Raw genomic sequence first — 19,059 nt, 5'->3', positions numbered from 1 at the left:
GGCGTCGCTTTTGCGATCACAACTAACAAGACGAACTCTCGTATCTGCGGAACAATATCCGCTTCTGCGACATCGCATGTACGAGCTCCTTTTCGCTCCTGCGCAAGACCCCGCTTCTGCGCCCCAATGCACCATACATGCGCCTTCGCAGGTGCAAAGAAACCTCCGCTTCTGTGACTCCTGCTCCCAGCAGCATTCCCGCCTCTACGATTCCACTGCCACTTTTGCATCTCCGCACCTGCGCCCATAGCTCCGCAGGTGCAGTCACACCAGAAGCCCAGCCACACCAGCCTAGCAGAAAATGATCCAAACGAATCGAACGTCGTCCCAAACTCCTCCGAGCCACTCGGGACCCCGTACGAATATACCAACAAGTCCCGTAACATAACACATACCTACTCGAGGCCTCAAATCGCATATAACAATATCGAAATGATGAATCGCACCTCAAATTGAACTTAATGACCTCTTGAACATTCAACTTCTAAAACTCGTGCTGAAACATATCAAATCAACTCGGAATGTACTCAAATTTTGCACTCAAGTCCCAAATGACATAACGAAGCTATTAAAATTCATGGAACCACAGTTTGAATCTGATATCATCAAAGTCAATTCCCGATCAAACTTATGAACTTTCCAAACCTTCAAATTTCCAACTTTTGCCAATTAGCACTGAATCTTTCTAGAAATATCCAAATACAAATCTGGGCATACGCCCAAGTCCAAAATCACCATCCGGACCTAACTGAACCCGCAAAACTTCGTTCCGGGGTCAAATTCACAAAAGTCAAACTTTGTCAACTCTCCCAACTTAAAGCTTAAATCATGAAATTCATTATTCCAAATCGATTCTGAATAACCTGAAAACCAAAATCGATGATTCACATAAGTCATAATACATCATACGTATCTACTCATGCCCTCAAACTACCGAGCGAAGTGCAAATGCTCAAAATGACCGGTCGGGTCTTTACATCCTCCCCCACTTAAACATATGTTCGTCCTCAAACATGCCGAGAGTCGTTCCAAAGCCATCAAACCACCGTGTAACCTTACCACGCACATACTCGGGGGTGATCCCACGTCACCCTATTCCATATAGGCCCGACAACACAACATCACTAGAGATCATTACTTCGACCTTAGCCCGTAAAACTAAGAATCAAATTTACAACATCCGTGATTTCATATAAGACCTAAATCCCTCATCTACACACTGTATAAGCCTGAAAAAGATGTATCAAGCCATAACCATAGCCCAATATGCAATCACATGATATACCACATAACTCATATGGTCATAGCAATAATTTTCGACCATAATAACTGCTCGAAGCAAACCCACTGAGGTCATTTTTACTGTCCAATTATATGTTAAGTTGAAATTTCACACTCTATCATATACATTCACTGCATATCATATCTCAGTCTCCGTTGTTATTTATTGATACATCATATCATCATTTTGGGCTAGTTTCATGACATTGTGAGCTTGAGAGACTGAAGAGATTGATGACTGAGTGAGGTCGAGGGCCTGATTGTGAGGTTATTGATATTATAGCATGTGAGTTATCCGTGCGGATTCAGATATTGATACTATGGCATGTGAGTTGTCCGTGCAGAATGTGAGTTATCCGTGCGGATCCAGATATTGATACTATGGCACGTGAGTTGTCCGTGCTGATTCATGCCACGATTGGCTCATTATAGCACTTGGACTGAAGGAGCCCCTCCGAAGTCTGCACACCTACAGTGAGTGTAGGTACCTATATAGTGCGAGTGCCGAGTGATTGGGAGGACTGAGTGGATTGATACTCCGTGAGTATGCATATGGTTATTCACTATGTTGTACTGCATTCGACATGCACACTTAACATATAGGCATAGATATGCATTTTTCCTCATGTTGTACGGTATCAATCATTCATGACTTCTCATACACATTGACATGTAGGCATAGAGATATACTTTTCCTCATGCCATTTGATAATGAAACGTTTACATATTGAAAAGCTTTAGAAATAAAATCACGATTTAGGGTTTACTAAAAAAGAATCACCATCTCCAACACCCCCCCCCCCCCCAAGTTGGAAAGGGGGAGCACACTCCCAACTTGCCGATGATAGAGTGATGGACAGAACCAGAAAGAGCTTTCGTAAAGACGTTGACGAGCTGAGAGGTTGAAGGCACAAAGTGAAGGGAAATCAAACCGACCAAAAATTATTGCCGGACAAAATGGCAATCTAGTTCGACATGCTTCATCCTTTCATGGAAGACAAAGTTTTTAGCTATGTGAAGCGTTGCTTGACTGTCAGAGTAAACGGCCACCGAAAGAGATGGATGAACAGAGAGATCTTGTAGAGGACGTACCAAGCAAGTGACTTCGGAGACAACTCTCATCATAGAGCGGTACTCGGCTTACGCAGAAGAAAGGAAAACCAAAGCTTGCTTTTTAGGTTTCCAAGAAATAGGAGAACCTCTGAGGCTGATAAAATACCCACTAACGGAACATCTAGTGTCTGGACAAGACCCCCCAATCAGAATCGCAAAAAGCCAAAAGCTTTAAAGAAGGATCTAAGTTGAAAAGAGACTAGGCCCAGGAGTAGCAAGAAGATAACGAAGACAGTGAATCCGTGCATCAAAATGCGATTGGAGAGGAGATTGCATGAATTGACTGAGCCACTGCACTGCGAAAGAGATACTTGGGCGAGTATGGGTCAAAAAATTTAATTTCCTCACAAGATGTCGATAGATGGTGGGATCTGAAAGAAGCTGGCTAAAATTTGCCTTTAGCTTTGTATACGGATCAAGTGGTGAAAAAATAGGCTTTAAAGTGAGGCAATCAAACTCAAAGAGAAGCTCCAAGGTAAAATTCCGCCGACTCAAAATTAAACCTTGTTGTTCCCTTATGATTTCCATTCCTAGGAAGAAATGTGCTTCCCCCAAAATCCTTAATTTTAAATTCTGAATAAAGAAAAGTATTTAAAGCAAGCAATTCAATAGGATCATCACCAGTAAGTAGTATATCATCAACATAAACAGCAACAATGGAGATACCAGAATCAGTCCTTTTAAAAAATAAAGAATAATCGTTGAGAGAATGAGAGTATCCTTTGAAATTGAGGGGGGTAGTGAGCCTGGCATACCATTTTCGGGAAGCTTGCTTCAACCCATATAAGGATTTTCTTAACCTGCAAACATGATTAGGACTAGGACTAAGCATTCCTTGAGGTATTTTCATGTATACTTCTTCCTGCAAACCACCGTGGAGAAAAGCGTTATTAACATCTAATTGAAAAATAGACCACCCTTTTTTTACTGCCACTACCATAAGGCATCTCACTACGGTCATTTTGACCACATGGGAAAAGGTTTCTGTAAAATCAATTCCTTCTCTTTGAACATCACCCCGGATGACTAGCGTGGCTTTGAATCTCTCCACAACACCATCTGACCTATATTTCACTTTGTAGACCTATTTACAAGGCAAGGCCTTCAAACCCTTGAGCAATTCAACTACCTCCCAGGTTTTGTTAGCTTCTAAGGGTTCAAATTCCTTGGCCATAGCTTGCTGCCAATCAGGATGTACCATTACCTGGCTATAGGAATTAGGTTAAGAAATATGGGAAGTGGAATTCAAATTGTAACTAAGGGTAGAGAAGGGGCCCATTTATTGTGCAAAGCTGGTTCAAGAGGAGCAGCTAAAATAGAAAAAGTGGCCTGATTGGTGCACAATGTAGAAAAAAGGAAAATATTCTCATAGAAGACCACATCTCTGGAATCAAACAACTTCATAGTGCTAAGATTTAAAAGCTTATAGCCTTTCTTTCCAAAATGGTATCCCAAGAAAACACACCTAACATACCTAGGATTAAATTTAGGCATGTGAGAGTTCAAAGTAGAAGAATAAGATAGACAGCCAAAGGCCCTAAGAATGGTAAGATCAGGATCCTTTCCAAATAATATTTGGTAAGGGGACTCAAGACCTAAGACCTTAGAAGGAAACCTGTTTATGAGAAAAGTAGCAGTTAAAAGATATTCCCCCAATAGATAATAGAGAGATGTGATTGAAATAATAAAGCTCTACTAGTTTCTAGGAGATGTTTATGCCTTCTCTCGACCACTCCATTTAGTTGTGGGGGTGTTGACACAAGATGCTTGATGTAGGATCCCTTGGGAGGAGAAAAAATCAGAAGAAGAGGAACTACTCCCTAATTCTAAGGTATTGTCAGATCTAATCATCTTGACTTTAGTGTGAAACTGCCTTTCTACCATAATAAGAAAGGTTTTAAAATAGTGAAAGCCTTGATTTTTGTTTTGAGCAAATAGGTCCATGTTCCCTTGCTAAAATCATCAATAGTAGTAAGGAAGTACTTGTATCCATCATAGCCGAACATTACCGTAAAACTAAACTTTTGGCGACCTCCAACAATTGCTCTAAGATGAGCTAGCTTGAATATTACCATAAAACTTCCTATCCAATATATTTGATCATGGGATGATGCTTCTTATTTGACATGTTTGAACCTTCAATCCCCATAGGTTACTACCAATAGTGCTGATATGGTTAATCATTGTGATGACATCATTGATTCGACAAATGAGGCATAGAGTTTCCTAGTAGGCATTGGGGGCTTTTGTATCTATACCCGGTTTTGGGGTCACAATTGAACTTATACCCATTTTGCAAAAATATTTGCAAGCGTACCCACTTTACGATCAACTTCAGTCTTATCAGGTCTGAAGTTAAAAAAATTAGTCTGAAGTGAAAAAATTATACTTCAAATGCACTTAAGGCCAAATAGGTCTGAAGTGCAACCAATGGTTTAATGCACTTAAGGTTAATAAGTTTGAAGTGAAAAATTACACTTCAGATGCACTCAAGACCAATAAGTCTGAAGTGAAAAATTGTACTTCAGATGCACTTAAGGCCAAAAAGTATGAAGTGCAACAAACGTTTTCATTCACTTAAGGCCAATAAGTATGAAGTGAAAATTTGCACTTCAGATGCACTTAAGGCCAAATAGGTCTGAAGTGTAACCAATGGTTTCATACACTTAAGGCCAATAAGTCTGAAGTGAAAATTTGCACTTCAGATGCACTTAAGGCCAAATAGGTCTGAAGTGTAACCAATGGTTTCATCCACTTAAGGCTTATAAGTCTGAAGTTAAAAATTGCACTTCAGATGCACTTGAGGCCAAAAGGTCTGAAGTGCAACAAACGTTTTGCTACACTTAAGGGCAATAAGTCTGAAGTAAAAAATTACACTTCATATGCACTTAAGGCTAAAAGGTCTGACGTGCAACAAACGTTTTGCTTGACTTAAGGCCAATAAGTCTGAAGTGAAAAATTGCACTTCAGATGCACTTAAGGCCAAAAGGTCTGAAGTGCAACAAACGTTTTGATACACTTAAGGCCAATAAGTCTTAAGTGAAAAATTATACTTCAAATGCACTTAAGGCCAAAAGGTCTGAAGTGCAACCAACATTTTTATGCACGTAAGGCCAAATAGGCCCGAAGTGCAAATTGCCCAGAAATAGAAATTTGTTCTTCGAATTATAACAATCCAATATACGATGTAATAGCTAAATCTACTCTAATTGAGCTCAAATTTGAAATATAACCTCCAAATATCATCAGGAACAAACCCCAATCATCTATTTGTCAAAACAACAATAAATCTAATGAACCCATTTTTCAATTAAGAAAAAGAAAAAGAAGAAACCTTAAGTAATAGTAAAAAATAAAGTATCATAACAGCTCACCATTTTAAAATATCATAAACTACATTGAAATATGTTCTCAACCATCATATAAAATTATTGTCACCAGAAGAAGAAGAAGGAGAAGGAGAAGAAGGAGAAGAAGAAGAAGAAAACGAAGGATGAGAATGAGGAGGAGAAAGAGGCATGAAGTTGTTTAAAAAGTGGGTACAAGTTAAAACTTTTTTTAAAAGTGGGTATAGATTAAATGGGGGCAACCAAATAGGGCGCCCCGTGCAATTTTTACTAGGCATTGATAATGTAGGGACCATGTTCATGATTCTGAGATTTAAAAGAAATGAGTCATTTTAGACATGTGACATATGTGAGGCATGGTCGGGAGGATAAAGACATTAGCGTTAGTTGTTCTTGGAAGACTATGAGCCATGAAAGGGATAGTAACAATTGTTTCATTCCATATGTGCCTTGTTCGGCAATAGTCGACCTCAAAGAGAAATAGCCAAGTACGTGACACCAGTCTCCTCTTGGAATGTAGGGAAAATAAGTTTAACTCAAAATGAGAATAGTCTGGCACCCTGAATGTGATATGGATTTCAAAATACATGGAGTTGCATTACACTCTTAAACGTAACTAACACAAGGAGTAGATATGCCACAAGCCCATGAGAATGTAAAAAAGAAGTTGAACACTTGTGAGATTATTATCATTCTGATAGCTTAACCCTTCACAATAGCTGATCCTATATGAGAGGACTAGAGATACAACAAACTTGTCTTTCACATCAATATGGTCATGATATGTGTTAGAATTTTAATCATCCACCTGAGGTTGGAAGGGAAAGGTCGCGATAAGGCTACTTAACTTTCAACCACACGCGAGCAAAACCATGTAGGTAGGACATCTTAACATTGGGATGAAATCATGTATTGACTAGAGAGAATGAACACTTTGCTATGAGCTAGACATGTTTCTACCATAACAACTTTCAAGTTGCCATATCATGCCACTTCATGGGCAACTACAATACTAGGAAAAAAGTGAGTTACTCACCGATGCATGCTCTAGGTGGACCTGAAAATTATATTGAGTTGGGCGAACAAAAGATCTTCTTGTGACAAATTCACGAAAACCTCAAATTCCCAAGAAAATTTATACAGACAAGTGACCATTTCAATTGACACATACATATATGATAGCTGCTAAGATATGCCCTTATGTTACTAAACAGTGAAAATGATTCATGATAATAGTAAAGTGACTGTTTAAACCATATGAGTCAGAAGGTTCTGTAAGAAATTCATCAGGTATAGTCCTTTGTTGGGAATTTATGGAAACAAGTGGAAAGCATTAGCCCAATTCAAGGAAATCACTATAGAACTCAATTTCTCAAGAGCATGTAAACATAAGGAATCGTGATAAAGAGGCTTCACAAATGATAGGTTTCATTCAAAGGGTAGACAAAGAGAACGACTCATAAAGTTGTTCCGGTTCTATCCCAAATTCCATAGCACTATAAGGAATGACATATGACAAGCTAGAACCAGGATCAATAAGGGCATATACATCATGAGATTTGAGAGTCAATATACATGTAACCACATCTAGAGAAGCCTCCAACTTTTGACGCCTCCACATAGCATAAAATCTGATGGGCCCTCCCGAGCTCTGAATACCACCCCTAGCCGCTCCACGCCCTGCGGATGGTATAGTGTCTCTAGCTGGGGAGGCGTTGTGGATGTAGTAGCTGCATAATTGGATGGTTGTGTCACACCCCCGCCTATGCTCTAGCGAGACGAATGACAATCTCTCTGAAGGTGACCCCTCATACCACACTTGTAGCATACATTAGTACCGTAATGACATACTCCTGAATGACTTCTCCCACACTTCACACAACGGGGATGCGGTCCGCTAAACTGACTCGCCCCACTAAACTGATATTCACCTTTTTTGCATACATCATAAGTATCCCCCTTATCCCTCCTCCAAGTTTCCAATGCGAGAGTAATAATTCCAGCACCGGATTGATGTGTGGGCCTTTGAAATTTTCCAAACCTGCCACCCCTAATATGCTGTTGAGCATACTCACCACACGATGCCAAATATTCCTTCCCGCACATCGAGCAGACCGGGATGGGTGTACCCAACCTAGGGAATTTGTTCTTCATGTGCCCCCACTTTCCATAACCATAACATATTTCAGAAGTCATCTAACATCTCCCCAAGTGACGCTTCTTGCAAACCAAACAATCCGTCTCATTAGTACCAACAACCCTTTTTCGTTTCTCAGACACACTCACCACTCGATCTGGTGGTGCGGTGACATTGGTAGGAACAATGACGCTTCCCCTAGAAACAAGTTCTTCCAATCCCTCCACTGCTCGACGCATTCTCCTAACGAACTCTTGGGTAATCTTCCCCAGATTCAATGGCGGGGTCATTCCCTCATCGCTGCTTCGAACTCATAGATTACTCATCTAGAAAGTGAGACATAACGAGGAAATTAGCTTCCTAACTTGAGCTCTATCGCACGATTGGAGTATCAAAGAAGTATGAAATTCCTAAATGTCCAGGTAGCCTCCTCATTATAGATGTGGTCGACAACACATCGATAAGAAGGACTCTACTAGACACGGCTCTGAGACATCCTAGGACACTTTAAAACCTTAGGCTCTCATACCAAGTTTTTCACGCCCCGAAATCGGGGAGCGCGATCGGCTCTCAACCGAGTGAACCCGGCCGAGCAAGCCTGTTAGATTTCCTTCTACCCAACTCATCCATGAATAAAGAGGAGATGAACTCCATTAATCAAACATTTAAAAGATTTCATTAACAACTCTCATTTCATATCTATTAGCAACTTCATTCATAATTTCCAAAGTATTATAAGTTTATAGATATAATAAAAAATATTTTTGCCAAATACCAACATTTCTACTTCAATTCCCTACATCAAACACCACCCACAACCTGTCTACGGAGCCTCTAAGTACAACAAAAGAGTAATATGGGAATGCCGACAACAAAGCCCCGGCTATACCTCAAAATACAAAGTACAACATCAAATGATATTAGGCCCGGAATAAAGTATGGCTCACCAAAAACCTGCTGAATTGGGAGTAACTGCTAACGAGGACCAAAGTTTCCCGCTAATGAATCGCCCGCATCCATTGAAGATGCAACACCCCATGCAAAAGGGACATTAGTACATATGGAATAGCACTAGTATGTAAAACTAACTGTCCTCTTTCAAAATAGAATGCCAATTTAAGAAAGGGGAAACCATAGAAGCAGCAAGTCACAATCAACAATATCTAAATGCCAGTTAAAACATAACAATTTTCAAAATACAAAATTAATATATATTTTTGGTTGGAAGATCATTAACATAGATATACCACCGTATTTTTAGCACGGAGTCCGATCATGCCCGATCGGCTAGGCCATCTCCCCACGAACAATGTGGTTTGACATATGATGCAAAAAAAAGGTGTTACCAAGAGTAGTACCACCATGTGTGCAACATGGCGTCCGATCTCCACCCGATCAGCTAGGCCGCCTTCCCACATATGTCGTGTGGGTTGACTTTTCCAATTCACAGCTAATATCAACCTCATCCCAATTAAGGGGAGTAACCACAATCACATCAATATTTCAGTCTCATCCCAAACAAGGGGAATAATCATAATCTCCCCTACACCGGCACATGTAGTTTCGGGCATGGGCCTTATGACCCGCCCTTCCTCGGTTTGCTAATGATACTTTTGCACACAAGGTAACATAGATACAAATATATTTACCTCATCATATTTCACATTGTATAAATCTTCACTAGTATTTTCAACCAATCACAATAACAATATTTCCTTGGCTCTTTTGGTCATTCACAAGATTCTTTATTCATGGCACGATGGCCGTATTTCATATTCCACACTTTCATATCTTCCCTTCCATGGATCATCATCATAAATATCAACATATATAATATTCCAGAAATCACAACTTTAAGTTCATTAGTAATGAAGGCTTTAAACATATTATATTTTCTTTCCAATAAATGGAGTAAAATGATTGGCAATCGAAGCACAAGTTAAAATCATAAACAAGTAGCATATCATTTATTCTTGAAATACTTTTCCCCAAAAAAAGGTAATACACAATTTCCACTCACGAATATGTAAGAATGCAAAACACATTGAAAATACTTACAAAGCATAACATTAGTTAAAATAGCCACATTGGGGCACGACTTGAGTACATAAGCTTTTAGGCACTTCTATTTTCGAAGTCATTTTAAAACAGTTGAATCAAGGCTTATTTCTTGGCACCACTAGCCACAAGTATAACTTTCATTCTTGGCATGTTGGCCACACTCTATATCCCCAATTCACTTATTTCATTTTCAAGAATCTTTATAGATTATCAACAACAAGACATTTCCAATCAAGACTTTAGGTACACATATGAGCAATTAAGAGTCTTAAGTATATCGAGTTTTTCTCACTCAATTTGGCATACTAGCTTTCATTTGAAACACGACTCAAAGCCATAATATTTTAATACGCAACCCATACTCTGAATATATATCTTTCGACATAAGGCTCATTCAGAATAGTCAAGTTTGTAAGGAATAACTCGAAACAGAGGAATTAGGAACTTGAGCCAACCATGTTTGAAACTTACGGGAACATCATGGAATTCATTTCTAAAAGAGTGGTTTAGCCAACATACCTGGAATTCGCCCCTTAATAATACTATGACGTTCCACCACACAAAACAACTTCAATCTACAACAATGCAACACAATTGCACCAATATTAGCAAGATTTCTAAACTTTAAGTCATTTAGACTTTTTATCAAACATCTAGTGTGCATATCTTTCTACAACCCCCTTCAATGGAATTTTTTCACCTACCAACCACCTTCCACACCAATTATTCACCTCATAATCGCCTCTAGGCCATCCACAACTTCCATTAACACATGCATGCACAATAATTTAATACCAAACCATCAATATCATCAATTAAACCATTTTACAATCTCTACAACACCAACACAACCTAAGTTAGGCACTTATGGCTTCCAATCACCATCCCATAAATCATAACACATATTTTATACATAAATAATCACCATAGACTAGTTAGATATGGTGGACATACTTCTTGTAGACCAAATTTTGAAAGACAACTTTTGGGGTGTCCTTGAGATTTTGAAGAAATCCTATGCAATCCAATCAAAACCTTGATGTAACTAGTGATTGAGAAGTGAAATCATCATAAAAACACATTTAAAAACTCACCTTAGGTGTGTATTGGAAGCCTTGGTCGGATGGGTGATGGAGAGAAAGCCCTAGTCTTGAAGAAATGACTTAGCCCCTCTCTCTACCCAGTCTTGGGGGTATTTAATGGGCTCCTATGTGCGCAGTCGTGCACCTGGGCAAGTGACCGCGCACCTGAGGCAGAATACCCTCTAATATGCGCGACCATGCATATGGCATAGGTCCGGTATAATGGCCATAACTTTCCATAGAAACATCCAAATGACAAACAATTTGATGTGTTGGAAACTATACTCAAAGGGTTTTAATTTGATAGGTATACCACCTCCTAAGTATTTATAGTTTGGTATCAGCGTACGTTTTAAGTAGGACCTTGTGCGAATTAAGACATCCTTTCCATTTAATATATCCAACTTGTTCCACACTACTTCTTGCAATTCACAAAACTCCTTAGTAAGTTCCAACACACCTTAAACATACATTTTTATTTAAAAATGATGTGACTCTATACCATAGGTCTCCTTTAATACTAAAATACGTTATTTCCAAATACCGCAGGCGCGCTTTAAAAACTTAAATCATTAGGAAATTTTTAACGGGGCCTTGCATTTCCTCCTCAACTTCTAAATTTGGTGGATGTATTGTTGTTGTTGGCGGTGGTGGCGCATCTATGACATTTGAACCTTGACGAGACCTTTCAACAAGAACTTCAACCCCTTCTTCAAACTCATTTTCAGTCACAAATATCTTCAAACAATGCCACACCATCAATTATAACATCAAGGAGGTACGAATGCAAATCATCGTCATTCTTAATGAAGGAAGGAGGAACCTTGTCCCTCTTTGGCACAGAATTAAGCATATAAGTAATATTCAAATGCCTCGGGGAACATGTTAGTTTTTCATGTTTAATGACAACATCAACAAATTCGTCAAATGTACAATTGCTAGGTATACATATAGGTATTGTAACCTTTTGTATAGGAATTCCAATTCCAACTACTTGGCCCCTCAACCCATTCACTAGAATATATACCGCATACTAATATATAATCTCCCATCAGTCTATACTGAACCCGCGGTCTAATCTAACAGTGGTCTTGTGATGACCTGATAGGTCATTTTGAGTTTTAGCCTTTATTTTCGTATTTCGAGATCTCGATTAGATCCGTTTAGCATTCCTAGATTTGCATGCATATTCCATTTCTTATTCCGAATTTTTTTAATGTGAAAAACTGAAGAAAATATGAATTTTAGCCTTAAAATAATTTGAGTTGACTACAATCAACATTTTGTATAAACATACCCGGATCAGTATTTTGAAAATTTTAATAGGTCTATATTGTGATTTGGGACTTGGGTATATGCACAAAATTAAATTCGGAAGCCCCTAACTTGTTCTGACATAATTGTTTGAAAGGTAGTAATTTGAAGGTTTAAAGAATTTCAAAGTTTTGACTGTAGGTTGACTTTATAGCTACCGGGTCTGAATTTCTATTCTGAAACTTGGTATAGGTTTATTTTATTATTTATGACTTGTCTGCAAAATTTAGTACAAAACGGAGTTGATTTGATATGATTCGGACGCTCAGTGATGAATTTGAAAGTTCTTAAGTTTCTTTGAAATTTTTATGCATTTTGATGTTCGATTCGTAGTTCTACGTGTTATTTTGATCGTGCGAGCGAGTTTGTATGATATTATTACACTTGTGTGCATGTTTGGTTTGGAGCCCAAGGGGGCTCGGGTGAGTTTCAGATAGGCTACAAGTTATTTTTTGACTTATGGGTTGCAACTTCAACTGTTTTTCTGGTGTATGATGCACTGTACTTCGCGATCGCGAAGGGGAAGTTGGGCTGGGGGCGGATTCCTTCATCGCGAATGTGAAGCATGGGGAGGGGGGGAGTTACTCTTCGCGAACGTGACCAATCTCTCACGAACGCGTAGGGTTATGAGATTCTAGGGGAGATAGTCAGATTCTCTAAGCGAATGCGAGCCCAGGCTCGCGAACGCGAAGGACATGGGAGACATGCCATCGCGAACACGAAGGCCATTTGGGATACTGCTTTTCGCGATTGCGTCAGGCCCTTCACGAATGCAAAGAAGGCCTGGCGCCCAGTGATTTAAAAGTCCCAAAGCCGGGATTTATCCCATTTTTCACCATTTCCAAGTTTGAGCTCGGTCTAGAGGCGATTTTGAAGAGGATTTTCATCCCAACTTCATAGGTTAGTAGATCTTAACTTGTTTTCTTCCATTTTCACAAACACTCATTGATTTTAATCTTTAATCTATGCCTTTTCATGGTAGAAATAAAAGATTTAGGTATAAATTGAGGTCAGATTTCGAAACTAATCACATAACCGGGCTTAGAGATGAATGAGTAATTGAGTTTTGGTCAGAATCTCGGGTTTTGATCAAGCGGATTGGGAATTGAATTTTGTTAATTTTTTTTAAAATCATTAAAGATTAAATCTTTTTCATTCGTGGGTAGTTTTTAACGCTTATTTTAAATTGCTTGAACTATATTTGGTTAGATTTGATTGGTTTGGAGGTTAATTCTAGAGGAAATGCCTCAGTTGAGTTTTGATTTACTTGTGAAGTGAGTAAGTATTGGATTTAACCTTGATTTGAGGGAATTAAAAAATTTTAAACTATGTATTGTGTGGATTATGTGAGAAAACAGCGTATATGCGAGGTGACAAGTGTATATACGCTGTCAAGATATCTGTTTTCCCATGTTTTTCATTATTTCATGAATTATCTTGTTCCATGCCTTAATTGTTACATGCTTTATTTGACTTTTATGCCATAATTGTTATTTGTCATTTAATTATTCTCGTACTAAATTGATCGTCCCTTCCATGACTCAATGCTTATTTGCTACTTACCTTTAATTGTTTTACTTGCACATTTTGATTGTCACGTATTTTACTTGTCCTATTATTTTTTGTAATAATTATTGCATTCTATGATGTAGTTTCATTTGCGTTTCGTTTAGTTTGTTAGATACCGATAAACTTGTAAGGTTAAAACTTCGAATTTGTGAGATTTTTTTTATTATTATGTGATCCTTTATTGCCTTATACCTTTACTCTCTTGATGTAGAAATTCTCGTAAATTGGGCTATCAGATTGTTTATGTTAATTGAAATTATTTGTGGAGCGGGTTGCACGCCGCAACAAAAGTTAAAAGGTAATGAATTGAAATGGTGGAATAAGGACGGATTTTAACATTGATAAATAATGATATAGTAGGATCGGGTTGCACGCCGCAACAGATTGTATATATGGTACTTGACATTGATAAATGATGATATAGTGGAATCGGGTTGCGCGCCGCAACAGCTTGTATATGTTGTAGTTATTGTTATTTTTTAGTTGGCCTCGACATTTTTATATGATATTATGAGACTGTTATTCTGGGATTTCTAATAATGAGGTTTGAGTTCATTTTCATGAGTTAATTGCTTCACTTTCACTTCCTGCTTCTTTTTTTGTTGTTGTTGTTGTTATTATTATTATTATTATTATTATTATTATTATTATTATTATTATTATTATTATTATTATTATTATTATTATTATTATTATTATTATTATTATTATTATTATTATTATTATTATTATTATTATTATTATTATTATTATTATTATTATTATTATTATTATTATTATTATTATTACTGCGTACAGGTTATTGTAAGTGGCCCGTTTTAGCCTCGTCACTACTTCATAGAGGTTAGACTCGATACTTACTGAGTACATGGGGTCAATTGTACTCATATTATACTTTGCACTTCTTGTGCAGATACCAGAGTTGGTCCTAGCGGCGCTCAGTAGCTTTTGCTCGGATTTAGTCACTGTCGGAGACTTGAGGTATAGTTATACGGTATCCGCAACCCTTAAGTCCCATTCCCTTCTATCTTTATTGTTTTATTGTGGTTCAAAATATTGTATTTTGTTCATACCTTGTTTGTAGCACTCTAGATGTTCATGTACTCGTTACTCCAGGTTCTGGGTTATGTTTGGACTTCGTTGTTCGATATTATTTTACTCTACTTCAGACTTATATCGTTATCATTGATAATATTTTGTTATCAATGGTTAAAATCAGTTAATTTTTTATTTCATGTCGGCTTGTCTAGCAAGTAGATGTTAGGCGCCATCATGACCCCGAGGTTGGGATTCTGGGTCGTGATAAGTCTATTGTACACTAGTGATCGAGCACTGTACAGAATTTTTTTACAAAAATCCAAATTAACAATGACAAAGAAGATGAGATGAAAACACTTACCAGATGAAGGAGTTACATAATATACTACCTAGCATGAATTATCAATCTAATGTATTGGCACTTTTATCCCCAAATTCAACAAATCCCCCCTCTCCCCCCAAAACTCCCAATTTTTCGATTTCTTCTCCGTAAATGATAAATCAAAAGAATGAAACTTTGAGAGGAATGGAGAAGAAGGGAGACGACCTATGTGTGTTGAATGCAAGAAAAACAAGCTACAATGGAAGAATAAGCCTGAGAAATGGGGATTGGGATGGCAGATGACGCGTGAAGGGATGGAATTATTTTTTAAATCTGGTAATATTAGAATTATATAGGTTGAGATCAAAGTGTAATAAGTGAAACTTTAAGGATAAAGACCGAACTTCCCCCTTTTATTTTATAGTCCCACTTAAGCATGAAGGTCAATCATACAGAAATTAAAACTTGAAGGTCACTTGGCCAATTTAAGTTTGAAATGAGGTCACTTCGCTAGCTACCCATAGTTTCTTGCTGTAGAGGAGATGTGGTTCCTTGAGCCACTCACCATCATGATTGAACCTCATATCAACACTAACTATTTTAATAACCTAAAAATAATTAAGTAAACAATATTAATAATCTGGATAATATTGAAAAGAAGAAAGCAAAATACTAAATAAAATAACTGAAAATAGGAACCACAGGAATAAACAAAACCAACAAGGGACCCCATCTAGATAGATACATCATCAATTGAAAATAAATAAAACAACAAGGAGCCACTTCTATAAAGATACATACAAGTACTTTAGAACCAACAAACCAACAAGGGGCCATATTAATGATTGGTGCATATTAAATTTTTTGAAAGGGAACCATATTTTTACACACATACCCGACATAAATCAAATACTTGTTGACAAACAACATGTACAAAGGGAGCAAAGAACCCATCTTCCTACTTATGAAATAATTGTTTAACATAAAGGTGTCCAAACTAATAAACAAAAGCCGAAATGCACTAAACCCTAGCCACCATTTCGGGACCACATGTTAAAAGCACATGCATACAAAATAAATACCAAAGTGACACAATAAACAACAAAATATTAGGAATACACACATCCAAACACATAAATTTTTATTTGAAATAATATTTAAAAACCCTAAAGTCAACTAATAGTGGTTTAAAAAGGATACCACTAACCCCAAAATATTGAAATAAATGACAGATGTAAGAGAAAATGACATAACCAGCCGAAGATTTTACCTGAAAAGCCTCGTGCCTTACTAACAAGCCGACATTGTAGTGAGAAAGAAGAGGGATTATTTTTGGTTCAGGCGGAATGTTAGGTGAAAATGTGATATGATTTGTGTGTGGGTATAATTAATTAAAAGGGTATTGGGTCGAGTAACGAAACGATTCACGGAATATATAGGTTTATTTTGTTTGGGGTGAGTTAGTCGTTCAGGAATATTTGTGACTGGAACTATGACGGTAGGGACCCTAGAGGCCAGATAGTGAAATAAATGGTTCTTTTACACAATATTTCAAAGTAGAAAGATATAAATATCCCTTTTCCGTTATAATTTTATCGATCTTCTTTGTCGTACTAACTACTTATATAATTGATATTGTTATGTTTTGTCTTTAATACTTTAGTTTATTAATAAAAGCCAATAAGTAATGTGTGAGTGAAGCACACTGGTGGTGGAGCCACATGCAACTAAGGTGTGTCAATCTTACCCCTTCGTCGGAAAATTACACTGTTTAGTTCGATAATATTTTTTAAAATATGTATATATACTATATAATGATACCCCTTGACTTCTTGATGAGCTTATTTCCTTATATTTTGACTCCCCTTAATAAAAGTTCTGGCTCTGCCATTGAAACACACATTATTCATTCGAACTATGTGCAAATAAAGTCAGATATTATCCATCAATATTCAGACTATCTGGCTCTGACCATCGGGAAATTGGACTATAGAAAAGTAAATATATTTAGGGTGTGTTTGGTATGAAGGAAAATATTAGAAAATTTTTTCATAGAAAATGAGTGGTTTTATCACTTATTTTCCCTTATTTGGTTGGTGAATGAAAAATATTTTCTAGTGTTTGGTTCGAAAGTAGAAAATATTTTTTGTAGGAAAATATATTTTTATGCTACTCTCCTCCCTCCCCCCCCCAAGTCTCTAAAAATTCACACAATCAAAAGAACTAATGTGTTATTTTACTTTTTAACGCAAAAATAACGTTGAAATTTGTGCTTAATAACTAAAAAGAAAATACTCCTTTTTTGGTTGAAAAAAAAAGTATTCTTTCTACAATATGAAAATAAAGTACTCATTTTATTGAAATAAAATAAAATACTTTTTCTACATCATGAAAAGAAAATACTCATTTTGTTGAAATGAAAAAAAAAATAAATTTTTACATCATGAAAAGAAAATACTCATTTTGTTGAAATGAAAAAAAATACTTTTTTTACATCATGAAAAGAAAATATGTTTTTGTTGAAATGAAAAAAAAAATACTTTTTCTACATGAAAAGAATTTCTTTTTTTGTTGAAATGAAAAAAATACTTTTACTAAATGAAAAGAAGGTACTTTTTTTTGTTAAAATAAAAAAAAATACTTTTTTATATCATGAAAAAAAATACTTATTTGTTGAAATGAAAAAAAAAATCTATCTATAACATGAAAGAAAGTACTATTAATAATATTTTTATTTAGAGTGGGGATGAGGTGGGTAGGTAGGGGTAGGACGGTTTTTGGGTGAGTGGTGGTGTGGTGTGGGGGTGTGTTGGTGGGGATGGGGAAGATTGAGAAGAGTTTTGGAAAATGTTTTCCCTTCTCTTAATAGGGAAAATATTTTTCAAAACATTTAGGTCAAACAAACATGAGAAAACTGGAAATTCCTTCATACCAAACACACCCTTAGTTGTTTCATTTTGTGCTCTTCTTCCATCTTCATCATATTTTTTTCGGAAAAGGGCCAAAAATACCCTTAACGTATTAAAAATTGCTCAAAAGTGCCATCCGTTAACCTTTTGGTCTAAAAATACTCTTAACGTTTTATTTTTGGCTCACATATACCCTAACGTTTTATTTTTGGCTCACATATACCCTTGAAACTAACAAAACATGGATGATAAATTTTTGGCTCACCTTCCATCAATATACCATATATTTTTTATATGTATTTTATGCCACATATATAAATTATATATATACAACATATTTTCATTTTTTATTATAGCTAATTTTACTTTTTCATTTATTTTTTTAATATATTTTTAAAACTCCAACTTGAAACTACTCCCCAATTTGAATGAGTAGTTATTGTTTTTATATTTTTGTTTTTTTAATATAGCTAATTATAAGATATCTATATTTATTAATTATTAATTCAAATAGAGTTACCAATTAATTCAAAATTTAAAAAGATTTTTTAGTTAAAAAGGTACTAGTTTGTTTTGTCTTAATAATGCCAATTGGCTTTTTGTGGTTATGTCACTTGTCTTAATAATTTGCTTTTGTCTCTCCTTTTATTATATATAGATATGTGATAAATTATATAATAGTAGTATATATAAAGTATAAAATACACAACTTTAAAGAATATGTATGGTATATTTTGTTTGTTTACATATATTATGATGTATATACGTAATTTATATATGTGGTATAAAATACATATAAAAAATATATAGTATATTGATGGAAGGTGAGCAAAAAATTTACCATCCTGTTTTGTTAGTTTCAAGGGTATATGTGAGCCAAAAATAA

Source organism: Nicotiana tomentosiformis, chromosome 1 (assembly GCF_000390325.3).
Source record: "Nicotiana tomentosiformis chromosome 1, ASM39032v3, whole genome shotgun sequence".
Lineage (NCBI taxonomy): Eukaryota > Viridiplantae > Streptophyta > Magnoliopsida > Solanales > Solanaceae > Nicotiana > Nicotiana tomentosiformis.
This window is presented reverse-complemented; position numbering follows the sequence as displayed.